We start from the raw sequence: 17,018 nt of genomic DNA, 5'->3' as shown, positions 1-17,018 counted from the left end.
GGAAGTGTTTTGGGACCCACCACCAGCATTGGAGTTTTGGGGGCCTGTGGAGGACTTGTCTTTTGATTTATCCCCACCTTTCTCTTGAGGCTTGGTAGAATCTTTCTTCTGGTCATTCAGCTCAGGCCCAGACATTGTCCAGGCTCTGCGTCCGGGCTACTTAATCCAGCACATTGACCGAACAGGGAATGTAGGAGGAGGGATCGCCATCCTCTATAAGGAACATCTAGTCTGTCGTCTGCTCGGCAGCCCATTACTTGACTGTGAAAATGCCCACTTCTCGATCACCCTGTCTCCTTCAGCTTCCTTCACAGGGCTTTTAGTATACCGTCCACCAGGATCCTTAGGACAATTCCATAGGACACTGCTAGAAACGGTTGTAAACCTCGCCAGTTCTGCTTCTAATTTCACCATATTGGGAGACCTGAACCTCCATTTCGACGATCCACAAGACACGATAGCTATGGATCTGGCTCAAGACCTTGAGACATGTAAAATGGTACAAAAAATTCAAAAAGCCACCCATATAAAGGGACACCTGCTTGACCCTATCTTTTCAAATATTATAGATTTAATCACCACCGATCCGAGCCCCGTTCCGTGGTCAGACCATTTTACCATACCTTTCACTTGGAGTGTCCCCCCCCCCCCCAGCTCCGACCAAAACCTTCTGCAGTGCGCAGACAAGACATTGGTCTAAACTCAATATAAATGAATGGTCGGAAGTACTAAGGACTACCTTACCTCCCACTAACCCTGATATCAATACAGCAAACCCAGAGTTTAACCAGTGGATAGAGCACTCACTGGACATTATTCTCCCTAGGAAATCTGTAATCCATAAAAGAGGTACAATCAATCATCCCTGGTTTAGCCCAGAGCTCCGAAAACTCAAACAGGGATGTAAAAAAGAGGAGAGACAATGGAGAAAAGACTTTGATTCAGGCTTTTTCACCCCCAACATGGCATCGAAGGCCAAGAAGGAAGCTGTCCCTGTTAAAACTGAAGCAAAGTCCAAGGCTTTGAAAGCTAAAAAGGCTGTTCTTAAGGGGGTACACAGTCACAAGAAGAAGAAAATTAGGACAGCCCCCACTTTCAGGACGCCGAGGACCTTGAGGTTAAGGAGGCAACCGAAGTATCCCAGGAAGAGTGCTCCACGTAGGAACAAACTTGACCATTATGCGATTATTAAGTTCCCTCTTACCATGGAGTCTGCCATGAAGAAGATTGAAGATAACAACACGCTGGTCTTCATTGTGGATGTCAAGGCTAACAAGCACCAGATCAAACAGGCTGTAAAGAAGCTTTATGATATTGATGTTGCCAAGGTCAACACCCTGATCAGGCCAGACGGCGAGAAGAAGGCATTTGTGCGTCTAGCTCCAGACTATGATGCACTGGATGTAGCCAACAAAATTGGCATAATCTAAGCCTGCTCTGTAGACGCTGGACAGTTCAGAATAAAATTTAAAGAAATTAAAAAACTTTGATTTAGAGATAAAAACTAAATACAGGGCCTCCATCAAGGCCTATAAATCTGCGTTAAAGGCAGCAAAAACAGCTTTCTACGCAGAGAAAATTATTGCATCTCCCAACTCATCGAAAGAGATTTTCAGAATTGTCAAAACTCTGTTGAAACCCCTGACCCCCCTCTTGCCCCAAATACATCAGGGTCCCGTTGTGAAGAACTTGCACTCTTCTTCCACACTAAAATCCCAAAAATTCTCCTAGGTCTCCCACCCATTATCATCCCCGAATCACTATCGTTAACTAAACCTCCCTCTCAAGGCACCACTCCTGAACTCTCCTCCTTAACCCCGCTCACTGAGGAATTGTTACCCCCTCCTCAATTCAGTAAAAAGTGGCTCGCCGCTTGACCCTGTTCCAATTAACATCCTGAAATCAGTCCTGCCCATTATCACTACTCCAGTCATCAATCTGATCAACTCCTCGATTGAAGCAGGCACAATCCCACGGGACTGGAAAATTGCCATGGTCAAACCATTGTTAAAAAAAACTAACCTGGACCCTGGAGACCTATCCAACTACCGTCCCATTTCCCTTCTCCCGGGTATCAGTAAACTGGCAGAAAGATTTGTAAACCCCCAACTGTCCTCATTTTTGGAAGCCTCTAACCTACTCCATCTTTCTCAAACAGGCTTTCGCTCTGGACAAAGGACGGAGACGGCACTTCTTAAGGTGGATGAAGAGTCTAGGAGGATCCTGGACACAGGTGGCAATGTGGCCATCATCCTCCTAGACCTCAGCACCGCCTTCGATACGGTAAACCACCTTATCCTTTTAGCCCATCTAAACAAAATCGGAGTCTCGGGAAAAGCCCTTTCATGGCTTGAATATTTCCTCCAGGAAAGGTATTTTAAAGTATTTGAAGGGGATTGCCATTCACCGCCGATACCCTTGCAGTGTGGGGTTCCACAGGGCTCCTCCCTGAACCCCACACTTTTTAATGTGTATATGTCCCCCTTAGCCGAGATAGTGGCCCCCTACGGAATTGAATTAATCAGCTATGCTGATGACACTCAGCTCGTGGTCTCTCTGAACCAGGCAGATCTGTCCCACACGAGTTTGAGTGACTGTCTAGAGGAGGTAGCAAAGTGGATGGGCCAGTCTCAGCTCAAACTCAACAACGAGAAGACTGGACTGATGTTACTGGGCAAGAAGGCATCATTCAATTCCCCCACGTTATGGCCCCCTTCTATGGGCGCTGGCCCAACCCCAAGAAGTGTGATCAAGAGTTTAGGATTCTGGTTAGACGATGATCTTTCATTCAAAGTACAAGCCAGGAAAACTGCGGCCACCTGCTTCGGCTTGTTAAAACCTATACGCAAAATCCTGCCTCAACTGCCTGATAGAGCCAAAAAGATCCTAGTCCAAGCCATGATTTTATCTAGGCTTGACCACGGTAATGCGCTCTACCTGGGAGCCCCGGCCTCTGTTATCTGCAAACTCCAGGTAGTCCAAAATTCAGCAGCCAGACTGCTGACGAGCACCAACCATCGCTCCTCAGCCAAGCCAGCGTTAAGATCACTCCATTGGCTACCGATAAAAGAACGGGTACACTTTAAGGCCCTCTGTATTGCCCATAATAATCTGCAAGGCAAAGGCCCCCCGATCCTTACTAACCTGATCAAACCATATAAAATGTCCAGAAACCTCCGCTCTAATGATCTCAATCTGGCAGAAGTCAACAGAATCAATAAGGCTCGCTCTGGTGGCCGCCTCTTTTCTTATAACACCTCAAAGTTATGGAACTCTATGCCCCTCTCCCTTCATCAGGAATCCAATCATTTTTCATTCCGCAAGAAAATAAAAACATGGCTTTTCCCCAGAAACTAACTAATAACTGGATCCCATCTTTCACTCTCAGACCTTCTGTCGTCGTAGCTTTAAGCGCTGGGATGCCTCTGGGTAGCCATGCGCTATAAAAGAATCATTTTCATTTCATTTCACCACCCTGATTTTTAGGCCTAATCCTGGTTCTGACCCATTTGTCTGCCGTCTTACCCAAATCTTGTGGAGAGGTCAGATCTGAGTCCACCAGGTGCTGGCGTAGAAGCTGGTTTTGACGATTACTACGGATCTGCTCCCTCATAATCAAATTATGCAATCCTGTAAAGTCCTGTACTTTGCTGCCCAATAACCAGCCCTCCAGAGCCGTAGTAGCACAATCTACAAAATCAACCCAGTCCTGAGTCTGTGTCTTCTGGGTATCCCTGAACATCAACCTGTACTGTTCAGTGGTTAAGCCAAACCCATCAATCAGAGCACTCTTCAGGACAGTGTAATTGTTAGCATACTCATAGCTAACTGTGCGGAGCTTATCTCTGCCTTTTTCTGAAAAGGAGAGCCACAAGATTGCTGCCCACTGACTTTGGGGTACCTGCTGTACTTTGCAAGCCCTCTCCAAAGCAGTTATCCATTTGTGGATGTCATCCCCATCTTTGTAGGGGGCAGAATCTTACTCAGGTGTCTATTGTCATAGGACCTGTCTTTATCCTTAGGGATATTGATGCCACCAGTGGGTCTTGACCCACCCAACTTCTGCTCTCTAGCTAGGGCAAGCTTCTCTTTGGCAAGGGCAACCTCAAGTTCTTGCCTCTCAATCCTCAGATTAGCTTCCCTCATCCTAGCCTGATGCTCCCTCCTTTCAGGAGAGGTCATCCTTCTATGAGCAGGGTTATTGGATCCCCTTGAGGCATTAGAGTGGTGGGAGTCACCTGAGTGAGACCTCCTCCTCTCATACCCCATGTTAAGTCTACTGATGGGTCTGTATGGGTGTTCCCATTGTCAGCCCCATGTAGGCTTAGGTTAGCCTAGCTAAGTCTACCTACTGGAACCTGGCTATCTTGGCAAATCTCTACTTCAGAGCCTTCCTCTGGTTCCTCCTCCTCTTCTTCTCTGATAGTGGGACCAGATGCATCATCTGTAGAGGGTAAGACCTCTTCTACCTGAACTGAGGGGCCCTGTCTAGCAGCCTTCTCAGCATCAGCCCTTTCTAGGACTTCTATCAGATGGGGAATTGTAGGGCTGGAACCTTGTTTCAATCTCCTTGAGGTGCACAAGTGCCTCATCTCTTGGAAATTGAGCATTTCATATCTAGATGGTGCCCTGGGAGGGTCACCTGCCCCAGGAAAAGTCACACTTGGCTCTCCTGTGGTAGACATGATTTCTAGTGAGGTGTGGTGTGTGCACCTACCTACACTATGTGTTTACCTACTTGAACCTCTCTAGGAGTTGTAGTCAGGGTGTGCTAGGCCCTTTCCTCTACAACAACTAAGTTCAGTAGAACTTATGTATTCTAAGTCTTGTTATATGTAGCTAGGGTACCTAATGTGATCTTTCAAATGATATCAAAAGATTACAATTGGTAAAACAACAGCAAGCTCAAATCCCACCCGCTGCACACCAATGTGAGAAGTTGGCCTAGTATATGATGTTCACTATTCTAGTGAGCACCTTGCACCAGTCCAAACAACCCTTATGGGGATGGTTGTAAAGTCAATCTTATAGACCAGCTATCCTAGTGGTAGCATGGACAAAGCAGTCTTAGGCTAAACTCAAGAGGGCATGTGAAGCCAGCTGTTTTACCATATGCAAACCTTTTAATACCAAATGAAAGGACACCACACAGGTTATATATTCAAAATATATATGTATTTATATCTGAACAACCCCCTGAACTCTTTATGAGCACAAGAGCACAAGCGCATAACAAGTAACTTAATATAACATACAACAGTTGCACTAATATGGATAGGCCCTGGTGGCCCGTAAAACCATATACTAAAATAGTGGTATAAGAACCACGTCACGAACAATGGTAAGGCCTAGGGCCTTTGGAATCGCTGGGGCTACACTGGACTAACAGTAGTTAGGGAGCAGGAGGCCCACAGGATGCGGGTGCAGTGTCTAAATGCACACGCGTGCACACATAGAAGTCAATGGGTGCGTAAAGATAGAAAGTTAAAGAGTTAGGAGTCTTCCGACTGGACTAGAACTTAACCACTTGAAACTAGGACACTAGGGGTGTAAAGCTCTACAGGAGCACCGTATTACTCGCGTTACCTCACCCACAGGAAGCGGGTGCATAGGTGTCAAAGTGCGTCGGGTTTCGTCGTGGAGTTTTATGGAGCCTTGGAGAAAAGATGCTGCAGACGACCAGGAGAGAAGAGTCCGGTGGATCTGAGGGTGGATCGAGGATGAAGAGTACCTTAAAGCAGAGGGGACAGAGTCTGGGTCACTAGCCAGTGACCAGGATGGAACCAGGAAGGAACAAGGCGATGTCGGGATGCGATCAGGTGCTGTCGTGAAGTTTGTGTCCACTGCCACGTAGACCAGGAGGTGTCGACGATGACCAGGTGCTGGACACGGACTGCCCCACAAAGGCTCTCGCTGTCGGCGGTGTTGGTTCTCGATTTTGAGTCAACAGGCCTTGGCAAATGCAACCCACGCAGGAATCAAAGATGGCTTCTGGATCAGACCAGCAAGGTCTGATGGGCTACTCCTTTTCAGGGGAGCAAGGGTCAGTCTGAAGCAACCAGACCAGCATTGGAAAATCAAAGGTTCGTCGTCACAGAGGCCACTAGCCAACGGGCAAATGACCGGACAGATGTGTCAAGCAGGAAAATGCAAAAAGGCCCCACACAGCACTTAGTGAGTGTGGAGAGGTGATCTTCGGTGCAAAGGATGCTCGGGGCTGGGGCTTCTCAATCCTCAATTCACAGCTTCAATTGTGCCTCAGGAGATGCACAGAAAGCACTTTGCTGGCTTTCCAAGATGGCCGGTCCCACGTCTCTCGTCACCTCCATGGGTCTCAGCTTTGCTGTGGCTGTGGATCGGGCTGTTGGATGTCTGGAAGTCCAGTTCTTGTCAGGCTCTGTTGTTTGAGCTCTGGCAGGAGCAATGATAAAGCAAACTGTTGAGCGCTTGATGGTGCCTGCTTGCACAGGGTGGTCACTCCTTGACCACAAGGGAGATTCTTCAGTCTTCTACGTCGAGTAGGATGTCGAAGGGTCCAGAGTTTTGTATCAGAGTTTCAGTCAGGATTATCTAAAGTCTTGGGACTCAGCTCCTACCTATATACCAAATCTAGGGGTGGATTACCTGCTAGGTCACTCCTATGGGTGGGACCCAGGAAGGGGGTGGTTACACCCCTTTACCTTTGTCCAGTTTCATGCCAGAGCTGGGGCTGGAGTGCCCCAGCACCGGTTTGAACTGACCTATGCATGGGACTCCTTGTGTGCCCCAGGCAGTGTCTAGTTTCATTCAGCCCTCCCTGCCCCAATCCACTATCTCCTGTCTGGGGTGGTGCTAGCACCTCCCTGTGACAAGAAACCTATTGTCCAGGCTTCCCCTACCGGAGTTTCGTCCAGCAGCAGGAGGCCAGACTTGTGTCTGTGGCAGCAGCATCCATTTTGTGATGCTGAGGCTCTGGTTAACTTTAACCGGGATTAATGGAAGTAACATGTCTTCTCCCTCTAGAAGGGTGGAATGCTACCCCCGTCGCCAGAAGTGGTGAGGGGGTAGTATTCCAAAGCGTATGACACCTTACACAACATGTTTTGATAAAGCCAAACCAAAGATAGCATCAGACCGCGAGGTACATAATGCACTTAAGAGTATATGGTATGGCAATATCCTGGAACAGCTATAAGGACATGGTTCCGAAAGCTGCAGACAGGCTCAGCTCATGCTAGAGCACCATCTCACATAAAACCAAGCACTCTGCCTTCAGGATTGTTAAGGCATGCCATAGGAGTGACTTATAGGTGTATATGTGTCCAGATATAAGGTTAGACATGGGTATACTACATCTAAGCAAGGGGTGATTACACGACCTTGCCCCAGCTGAGTGATCAGCCAGTTGTGTCAGTTTGGATGGCCAGCCAGGGGTGGCAAAATATATGCTGCAGCCCCTGGTAGGCCTTGGATGCACCTATGCCCTGGGTACCTATAGTACATTGTACAGGGGCTCATAAGGTGACCCAATATCCAATTAGGTATGTACCTAGGGTACATGGAGTCCATTTTACAGAGGGAGCAGATAGCCTGGGGCCCTGATTAGCAGGATCCCATGCCAACTAAGTCGAAAACCAGCTAAACACAAGGCAAAAAATCTGGTGTAACCTTAGTCAGGTATACACCTTCCTACACACATCCCACAATGTAGAGCACCTGAGCTCTGAAGGTAAAGATAGCCTGATGCCTTGGAGGAGTTTGCAAACCAACGGATGTTCATCCACATGCCCACCACTCCAGTGGCGAATGACTTGTGGAAATGGCAAATCTAAAGCAATTAATAGACCTGTAAACCAGACCCTAGGAATCTAAAGAGTCAAGGAAATTCAAGAGGCAGACAACATCTGACCTCACGGGATCCACTTTCCTTTGATGATACGACTCCAACCATCAGGACCAGGCCTTGTGGTATATTTTATTTGTGCCATCTGCCCAAAATTTGGCAAGTAAGATGGAAGCTTCACGTTAAATACCTGGGACTTTCCAGCGCCCCTGGTAATCCTCCACACCATGAGACAAAGGGAGCCTGCTAGGACCAGGTGATGAGAATTCATATGAGGATCTCGGAGGAAATCCAATAATAGGGGTAGAGGGATTGGAAAATCCCCAAAAAGTTAACTCAGAATTAGAAACCAAACTTGAGATCTCCAAACCAGGCTGATTACTACCAGATCTGCCTGTTGTCTCTGAATCTGCGTATACAACCTAACTATCTTGGAGAATTGGAGAATGGAAGAAATGCATATCCCCTCTCCTTGCTTCAGTCCTGGATGAAGGCATCAGTCACCACTGTGTCTGGGCGCGGGCAATATCTGTCCAGATGATGGTCCAGCTAGGAGGTAAACAGGTCCATCATAAAAGGACCCCACCTGGACTGGATTACCTGAAACATCTCTGGATGGAATTACCAAAGACTGGCATATTGCTAGTGGCATGAGTGCCAATCCCTCACCTGATTGGATTTGCCAGGGAGATGTTCCGCGCAGTCGCAGCCGCCACAATAAAGAGGTGGTGGGGGCAGGTGGAGGGAGCGTGGGAGGGGGAGTACACAGGGGTGTGGGGGTTATAATAAAAAATTAATGTAAAGTGGAAACTTACCTGGAGCTGACTCCCACGTCTCGCTCGGTCTCTGTCCTTCCTGGTCCTAGCTAGCCTTGGGGCCACATCACAGACTCCCTGCAATTCCCTGCACTGCTCTCACGTGAGAGCAGCACAGGGATTCGTCTCAGCAGGCAGGAAAGACTCCCATCTCAAACCAAGGAGTCTGTGGGGTTTCTCCAGCCCAGCAGCTGAATGCAGCTGGGCTAGAGAAAACCTAAGTCTGCATGTGTCTTCTAGGTCGACCTGTGATGGCCGGTGAAAACTACATATGTGCACTTAGGGAGTGGAGTGCATGTCACATTCCTACTCCCAATGCCCTGCCGCTCCCATCACAAGCTGGCTCAAAGGCGCAAAATGAGAAATAAAATAATGACATAATTTTATTTTTCATTTACTGGCTCTGGGCAGGTAGGGCACCTTTTAGTTAAGGGGGCCGGAATTAAAGCGGAGCCGCGTGCGCGGCTCCGTGGATAGGAAGTCCGAGCAAGTCTCGGCTTCTGTTGAGGTCACGTTCCCGGCGGATTGCACGAGCGGATCCTTGGTGCAGTCAGGAGACTCGCTCTGATATTTAGAGCAATGGTATACAGGCATGTCACCTTAATGTCCTGAAGATGATCCCACTGATTAAAATAGGGATCGAAACATCATTGATAGATTGAACACCATATGCATTGACTATATTGCAATGTTGAACTTGTAATGGTGTGCGCGAAGTATTCTGTCTGTTGTACTTATATCTAATGTAAATGCAGACACGCTTTCCTTGCCTGAACCCCTCCTTCAATGTTGTCTGTATGTCTATGTCAGTAGGACGCAGGTTGTGACCCGCTTGAATTTTTTGCCTATTTTGCTTTACAAGTTTATTGTACAGTAAAAGCTGTTGGGCGGGACATATAATATAGCACTGATTGGGTCTACTTTAATTTACACTCTATCTAATTGTCTAGGGATTATTGTCTTTAAAAATAGTAATGTACCCAAGGTCCCTGACCAATTGCATATTGGGTTCCCTTGTGTTTTATAACAATAAAGTAGAGCAAATACAGACTGCTACTGCTGGGGGCAGCAATGCAACGTGGGAGGGGGAGTGAGGAGGTGTCCAGCCTCAGTAGTCTGTTGGTGCCAGTGACAACATGCAGGAGGTGCACCACTAGGAGTACCACACCTTCCGAAGCCTCCATGAGGGACGCGAGTGAGGCCACCAAAAGGCGTTTGGGAGTGCTTGGTCTTAGGAAATAGTGTGGCCTTGGCAAACTAACTCCTATAAGGTGATGTAACCATTGACATTGCTATAGTAGTGACTGACATACAAGTCTGATGTTTATGTGTTGTTGATTTATGTTGTTTACACTCACTGTGCTATTTAGCACCTAGTATGTGTGCATTAACTGCTTCGCTGCGGCACACATTTCGCCGCTGTGCGGACAAATTCTACGTGTGCGCAAATCGGACGGCCCCAGCCGCAAGGAAGAGGTTAACACAACCACATTGCTACATGAAAATACATGCTGTACAGTTCAAACCTGCTGTGTAGTGTCTCATCATTACTCACCTCAAAAGAAACGTTGTGTAATTTTTGCACGTCTCCTTCTCCCTTCTACTAAGCTTGCCCCAGCTGCTGCTCGTACTGCTTGCCCTGGCTGGTTGTCCTCCTCAGGCTCTCTGTCTGACAGTTCCAGGGGTATGCCTCTCCTAGTATCGATGTTGTGCAACATGGCACATGGGGCCACAATTCTGCAGCAGGTGTCTGTCAATACTGCAATGCCCCACCAGTCTTGTGGAGGCAGCAAAACCTACTTTTCAGCTTCCCAAAGGTGCACTTCATGACGTTTCATGTTGCAATGTGTGCTGCATTATATAGCTGCTCACTTGGGGTAGTTAGGTTGAGGAATGGTGTCAGGATGTAGTTGTGCACGGCATATGCACTGTCACCTACAGGGTAATAAGCAAACCGTTAGTAAAAGATATGCATTTCCATTAGGCCATAGTGTCAGAGAAAATGTAACATGTGTTTACTGTTTACCAAGCAGATGTCCTTCTCCAAATTCACCCCCAAGGAGATAAGTGTGTATGCCACTGTGTCTAAATATGTACGAGTCATGTGTGCTGCCAGGGTATTGTGCCACAATGTCAGTGATGATATTTTTTACATTGCAGATGACTTGGATATTCAGTGAACAATAGGATTTGAGGTTCCTAAAGATGATCTCATTCACTGATGGTGGACAAATGACAACATGAGTGCAATCTATGCAACCTGTTACATGGGGAAACCGGGCTACCTGATAGAAGTCTTGTTTAATCTTAAACAAATCTTGTGCGGTTGCGGGGAAGCTAATGTGGTGGCGATCCTTATCAACATGGCCTGAAGGAATGCATTAAAGAAACGTGAGAGGGAACCTGTGAGACCCCTGTAGCTACAGCTACTACACCCTGGAAGCTGCCTGACGCTAGTAGGTGCAGGGAACATAGAACCTGCACATGAATGGGAATGGCATGTGTCCTGTGAGTCTGGCGCTGCAGTAGGGGATCCAATTCTGCAATCAGGTCAAGGATCATGGCAGCATTTTGCCTGTACTTGTCATAGATCTCCTCTTCAGTCTGCCCCAACAATGTGATGCACACTCTAAAGATGCGCTCCTGTAATCTCCTTCTTCTCTGTGCTGTAGCTCCTAGCCTCATCCTCCTTGCCATGACATAGAGCCCTGCCATAGTGAAATATTCGGAGTACTCCTTGGCCTGTTTCAATACTTTGCTGATGTGCTGCACCTGCTGAGATTGTTTTCATCTGTTTACCACCTGCCTGTAAAATTCGGTAAATAGCGATTGCAAAATAGCGATTTTTATGGGAATCGCTGTCTGCGATTTTTTGTGCATAGCTTTGCGAGTCCTTATTTGCGATTCGCAGTTAAGTATTTGCTATATCATGACTCTCAAATTCGCGATTCCTTATTTTTGCGAATTCCATGCAATTTCGCTATTTGGTGCTGGTACATTGCGAAGGCCTATTTTGCGATCGTAAACGGTCTTTTTTTTGCAATTTGCAACGTTTGCGATCATAAAATAACTTGATGCATGTGCCAGTTGGTGAAGGCTAACTTTTTTCTGCTCAGCTAGTTAATTTTCATACTGAAAGAGCCAAGTCAAATAGGACGTGAAATGTAATTCAGATAATGTGCATATTTACAACCTAATTCCACGTAGAAAATGTATGGAAAATGGGCAGGGTCGTATTTTTCTCAACTTTTGTTAGGCACAATGGCACTGTCCAGGAATAAAACACAGATTACCTTTTTCTGATACCCCACTCAATTTAGGAGTTCATTTCACACAATACCGTGGGGTCTAGTGTTTACAAGGAGCAATATTTCCTTTACCTCAGTTCAGCAACTCAGGATGGGGCAAAGCATAGAAAGCTGCTTATTTACCCCCCTTCTGACGTGCAAAACGTAAAATATTGTAGTTTTTCTGTGCACAAAACTTGCTAGGTCCGAATTTTGTATCGGGGAAGGCTGCAATGATCATTAATCCTGATTCGGGTGCAAACTCCTGTACTGCAGTCCTGAGAAGAATGGCCTGGCATATCTTCTGCAAACCATTTTTTTAGTGTTAAACAAGGATGTAAACAACAAAACATCGTAAACACGCGAAGCTGCAATGTTTTTCTTTGTCCTTGGCAAAAAAAAAACTTAGGGGTATATTATCAAGGGGTTTTATCTCCGCTTTTTTGGCTTTAAAAGCCAAGAAAGCGGAGATAAAATTATCTCCCTATTACCAAGCTGTCGCTAACACAGTTAGCGACAGCTAATAGGAGATAGCGACCATCATGGGCCCCACTTTGCATGTCAGTGATATTTATCACTAATGATATGCAAAGTGGGAGTGCCAAGATGTTAGCGACTGGAAACAGTCGCTAACATCGCTATCTCCTATTACCAACTTTTGGAGATATTTGCGCTAAGCGCGAATATCTCCAAAAGCTAACACCTGCCCTGAGCAGTTCTTAGCCATGTTATCCAATGGGAGGTGGATAACATGGCTAAGAGCATTTGCTCGATAATGCATGAATATCGCTGACTTTTCAGCGATATTCATGCATTGCGGGCGTTTTTTATCGCATTTGCGATAAACCTTGCTAATAGCAAGGTTTATCTGCGATAAAAATCGCCGATGTGCGGCGATAATTTTTGTCTCTAAACAAGTTAGAGACAAAAATTATCGCTAGTTGTTGGTAATATGCCCCTTAGTTCTGCCCTGAACTTTGAAATGAAAAAGAGAAGAAATCCTAGCAATCTATACTGATAAATTAGCTTATTCCTTAGTGCATTCATCAGCGTGGGTGTTTTATCCATTCTTTTTTTTGTGTATGTCTTGTGTAGTGTAGAATTCATGATTCACATTAAGGTTGGGAATTACTGGCGCCAGCCACTTTGTTTACTTCCCGGTCCTTTAGAGAAGCCCATAAACTACAGACTGCTTCCTTCCAGCCTTATGGAAACAAACGAGGATGGTGTCCGACAATCCGTTGTTGAAAGGAAACTCACATTGTTGCTGTTCTTTGGAGCATGAGATACATTTTCCACGGAATATCTTTTTGCTCAAGTTATTCAAATAATGATAATATTACGCAGATGTCGATTAAATGAAATGTAATAATGAAATCCAAGCTTTATTCACCTCTTAGGCCCTCATTATGAGTTAAAATGCATGTGCAAATCAGAATAATGAGTTGTGTGATCATTATCACCCCTTTGCAGGTTTCCCCTGAATGACTGACAGGTCAAACAAGGGTCCGACTGGGACAGAAAATAGGCCGGGGCACCAAAATAAAAGTAGCCCCAGTTATTGAATTACATTGCTGAAAAAAAGTGGCCCATGTTTGCAAATTTGGGCAACATCGAACTGAAAAGATAAGCTATACAAGTGTTTTGCAAGCTATTGACCTCGATAGACTCGAACTTGCTACAGCCAATTTTTGATTTAATATCAGTGAAATTAACCGAAAAACCTGGTCCAGCAGGCCTTAAAGCAGGCCCACAAACAAACTAGAATCCATCTCACACCCTCACCTATTAGACCATCGGTCAGACCCAGCCTGGTTGCCCAATGGGCCAGCCCGACTCTTGGACAAACCTGCTGCAATTTATCAGGGGAAACTGTAATGAAGTAGGTCACACCAGCAGATGGCTGATGAATGAGGAATGTATTATTTAGGTATTACAAGATATAAAAACGTCCTATCCACACAGCATTAGAGGAGCAACTGCTCAAAAGAACATTCTCAAAACACTAAGTGGAATATTAGAATTTCATTCTAGAACAGTATGAGGAAAGCAGTCTCAAACAATAATAACTAAATAAAACTAAGCACAGGTAAAAACAAGTAAAGATATTACAGGAACCCCAGACAAAAGGCAAAAACATGCAGAATTAGGTATATTAAAGATTGATTCTGCCTGTTTACCTCATTTTCCTGTTGAAGGTTTGGATTAGGAGGAATTTACCATCCAGGGTAAATATCTCACCCTGATTACCAAGTCATTCTGAGAAACGAACAATGAAGGATTTTGTGTGATAAATTGCATTCATTTCAACACTGCCGATGGGAAATTTCAAATTACTTACATTGAGCATTTTGTGGTAAGTGTATTTCATTTATTTTGCCGTTTGGTGCTTATGGATTTTTTAAAAACAATTACACTTATTTTGTGATTTTTTTTTTAAATCTCCTACACCCGTTTTTTAAGTCTTATCTTTTCCAGACCACATATTAATATTTTCTACTATTTTACTCTACTCTGCTATTTCATTTTATATTAATGTTAAATTACATGTGTAATTATCACATACTTGGCTTTATAGTGCAATAGCCTTGTTTGGAGGTTTAATTTGTAATATTTTTCATCCAAGGGCCTTGCTAAGTGTGGTTGAGAGCCAGGGCTATCCTGGACAGCCATAGAGTTTTCTGGTCGGAGTGGGTGCTTCAAACATAATAACTTGTTATGTATGTATATAGCAGGCAACAACCAATGGACAACTTGCATGACATTTGAATGTGGGTGTTTGTATGTTTCCTGCCAACTATGGCGTCTGAAGAAGGCTGGTGAGGTTGAAATGCATTATGCTGCTGAATTATTAAAAGGTATCGCCAATGATTCCCCAGTGTGGCCTCTGCTCCTTCGATGTGGGGCAGTTTGCTCGGATATATATATATATATAAATATATATGAACACTCCATCCAGCTCCCACAGAATACACCATAGAAGCAGGCACAGACACAAGGCTGTCAGGGTATGGCATCAATTTATTCTTTATGGACACCCTCAACCCATGAGGTAAGAGAAGAGACGCGTTTCGGCAAAAGCCTTTATCAATCTAGTTGGCGCCATTTCATGCACTCTATATATAGTCACTCCCATTGTAGGTAAACGATAAACATAGAAGACAAACTCTCCAATTCGTCTCCACACTGTGTGGCTAACAGAGCCTATAAATATGTGCTGCAAAGTTATGTCCACAATATTAGTGAGGCAATATGTTGACATATAAAAATGCACAATACATCATTTAGACAGTTTATAACAATTGCCTCATACTGACTGACATAGATCAAATAGCATTTGCAGGCTTTGTGTAATGAAACGTTATGCTGGGAATATAATTAAAATAGCTGAATGTGCTGCCAAACTAAAACCTCTTGTAACGCCTGAACACGTAAAAATCATGTTCACAATTAAAAACCTTCATACTGCTAAAAGTCATTCAATTATTCCAAGGAGACAGTCTTAGCCCCGAAGTAGATACCGCCTCTGATCACAGCAATATGCGACGCGCCCTCTAACCTCCATTTAGCAATCCGAGTTGCCTCTTGAACTGTATGAAGATGCTGCATTCCAAGACAGTTATGAAAGGGCATGGCAGCGGAAATAATGGTAGCCGCACTCCGGTTTTTAAATGTGTGCAATGTAAGTTATCGGCATAAATGCCCACAAGTCACCGGAATACAAATCACAGGACTACCAATCCCAGAATGCCCCATGACGATTCAAAAAATTGCCCTCAGGAGATACCGGCAAATGTAGAATACCGGAGGTATTGAATAGAGGATACAGTTTTGAGCAGGGCCGAGGCGAGAGTCTCAAAGTCTAAATGATTAGCAGTGAAATAATAACCAGGCATACACTCCGAGTTGAAGGGGGCCAGTGGAAAAATAGGCGAATAAGCCAAACAAGCCTCACCGCTTCGGCATAGGCGTCAGCAGTGCCCAGTCACCAGTAGGCGCCAGTCTCCTGGGCAAGGCATTTCTTGCTGGGAGTCGTGAACCCCGCGCTGGCAGTCGCGAAAACCGCCCCGGTGCAGGACTCAGTTCCTTCCCAGCTGCCATCCTTGTTCCTCTTCCTGGACGTCAAACTGGGGGCTCCACCCATAGCACTCACGTACTCCTCCAAAGATTTTGCGGTCATGGGGGAAGAGCCACAGACGACTGGTGTTCTGCAAAAAGCGTGTATATATATATACACATATACATATATACATACTCTACATACATACATATATATATATATATATATATATATATATATATATATATATGTGTGTATATATATATATATATATATATGTGTATATATATATATATATATATATATATATATATATATATATTTAGATAGATATATAGATATATAGATAAATGTATGTATCGTTTCCTACCACTGTTTCCATGTTTGTAAATAACAGGGGTTACTATTACCCCACTGAATTGTATTCAGGTCACCAATCTTAAATGAAAGGAATGCTGAGTTGGTCTTGTACGGATATTAAACTTGAGAGCTGAAGATCACAGTAGATGTCACAGCAAGTCTTTATCTCACTGAGCCATTTTGACTGTAGTGCACAATGACAATGTTGTTGCGTGATGGAACATCCTGCTTGTCTATGAAGGTGATGTGAGGCTACATGGCACATTCGGGTACATCCCCAAATCTGGGAGCTTGCACTGTAATGGTACCTTATCCTCTAGCCCGTTGAATAATATTTAGCAGTAAATCTGTGCTTGATGACTGTCGGCTATCGTTTGTCTTTACATTTACTCTTATCAGTGATTGTATAGGGAGTAACAAAGAGCAAAAACATAAGAAGGAGAATATGGCTATAATGATTGTTTACTGCAATACCTTCAGCAACCAATTCTTGCAATTTCTACTAATTATTTTATGTTTACATTAACTGTGGTGGTGCTCTTTCATTATTAGAAGCTTTGTACATTGATATTAATATGCACCACATATAGAAATAGATAGATAGATGGATAGATGGATAGATAGATAGATAGTAATGTCGACAATAGTTAATGAAGGTCTCAATTTTGAATGGC

General features: G+C 44.7%; 1 pseudogene; it reads left to right on the top strand.

The window, feature by feature from the left end:
* The first annotated feature begins 952 nt into the window (after window positions 1-952).
* LOC144775785 (large ribosomal subunit protein uL23 pseudogene) lies at window positions 953-1,455 on the top strand (annotated as a pseudogene).
* The last annotated feature ends 15,563 nt before the right edge of the window (window positions 1,456-17,018 follow it).

The sequence above is a fragment of the Lissotriton helveticus genome, chromosome 1_1 (assembly GCF_964261635.1).
Source record: "Lissotriton helveticus chromosome 1_1, aLisHel1.1, whole genome shotgun sequence".
Taxonomy (NCBI): Eukaryota; Metazoa; Chordata; class Amphibia; order Caudata; family Salamandridae; genus Lissotriton; species Lissotriton helveticus.
Note: the sequence above shows the minus strand (reverse complement) of the source record. Positions and strands in the feature narration are given on the sequence as shown.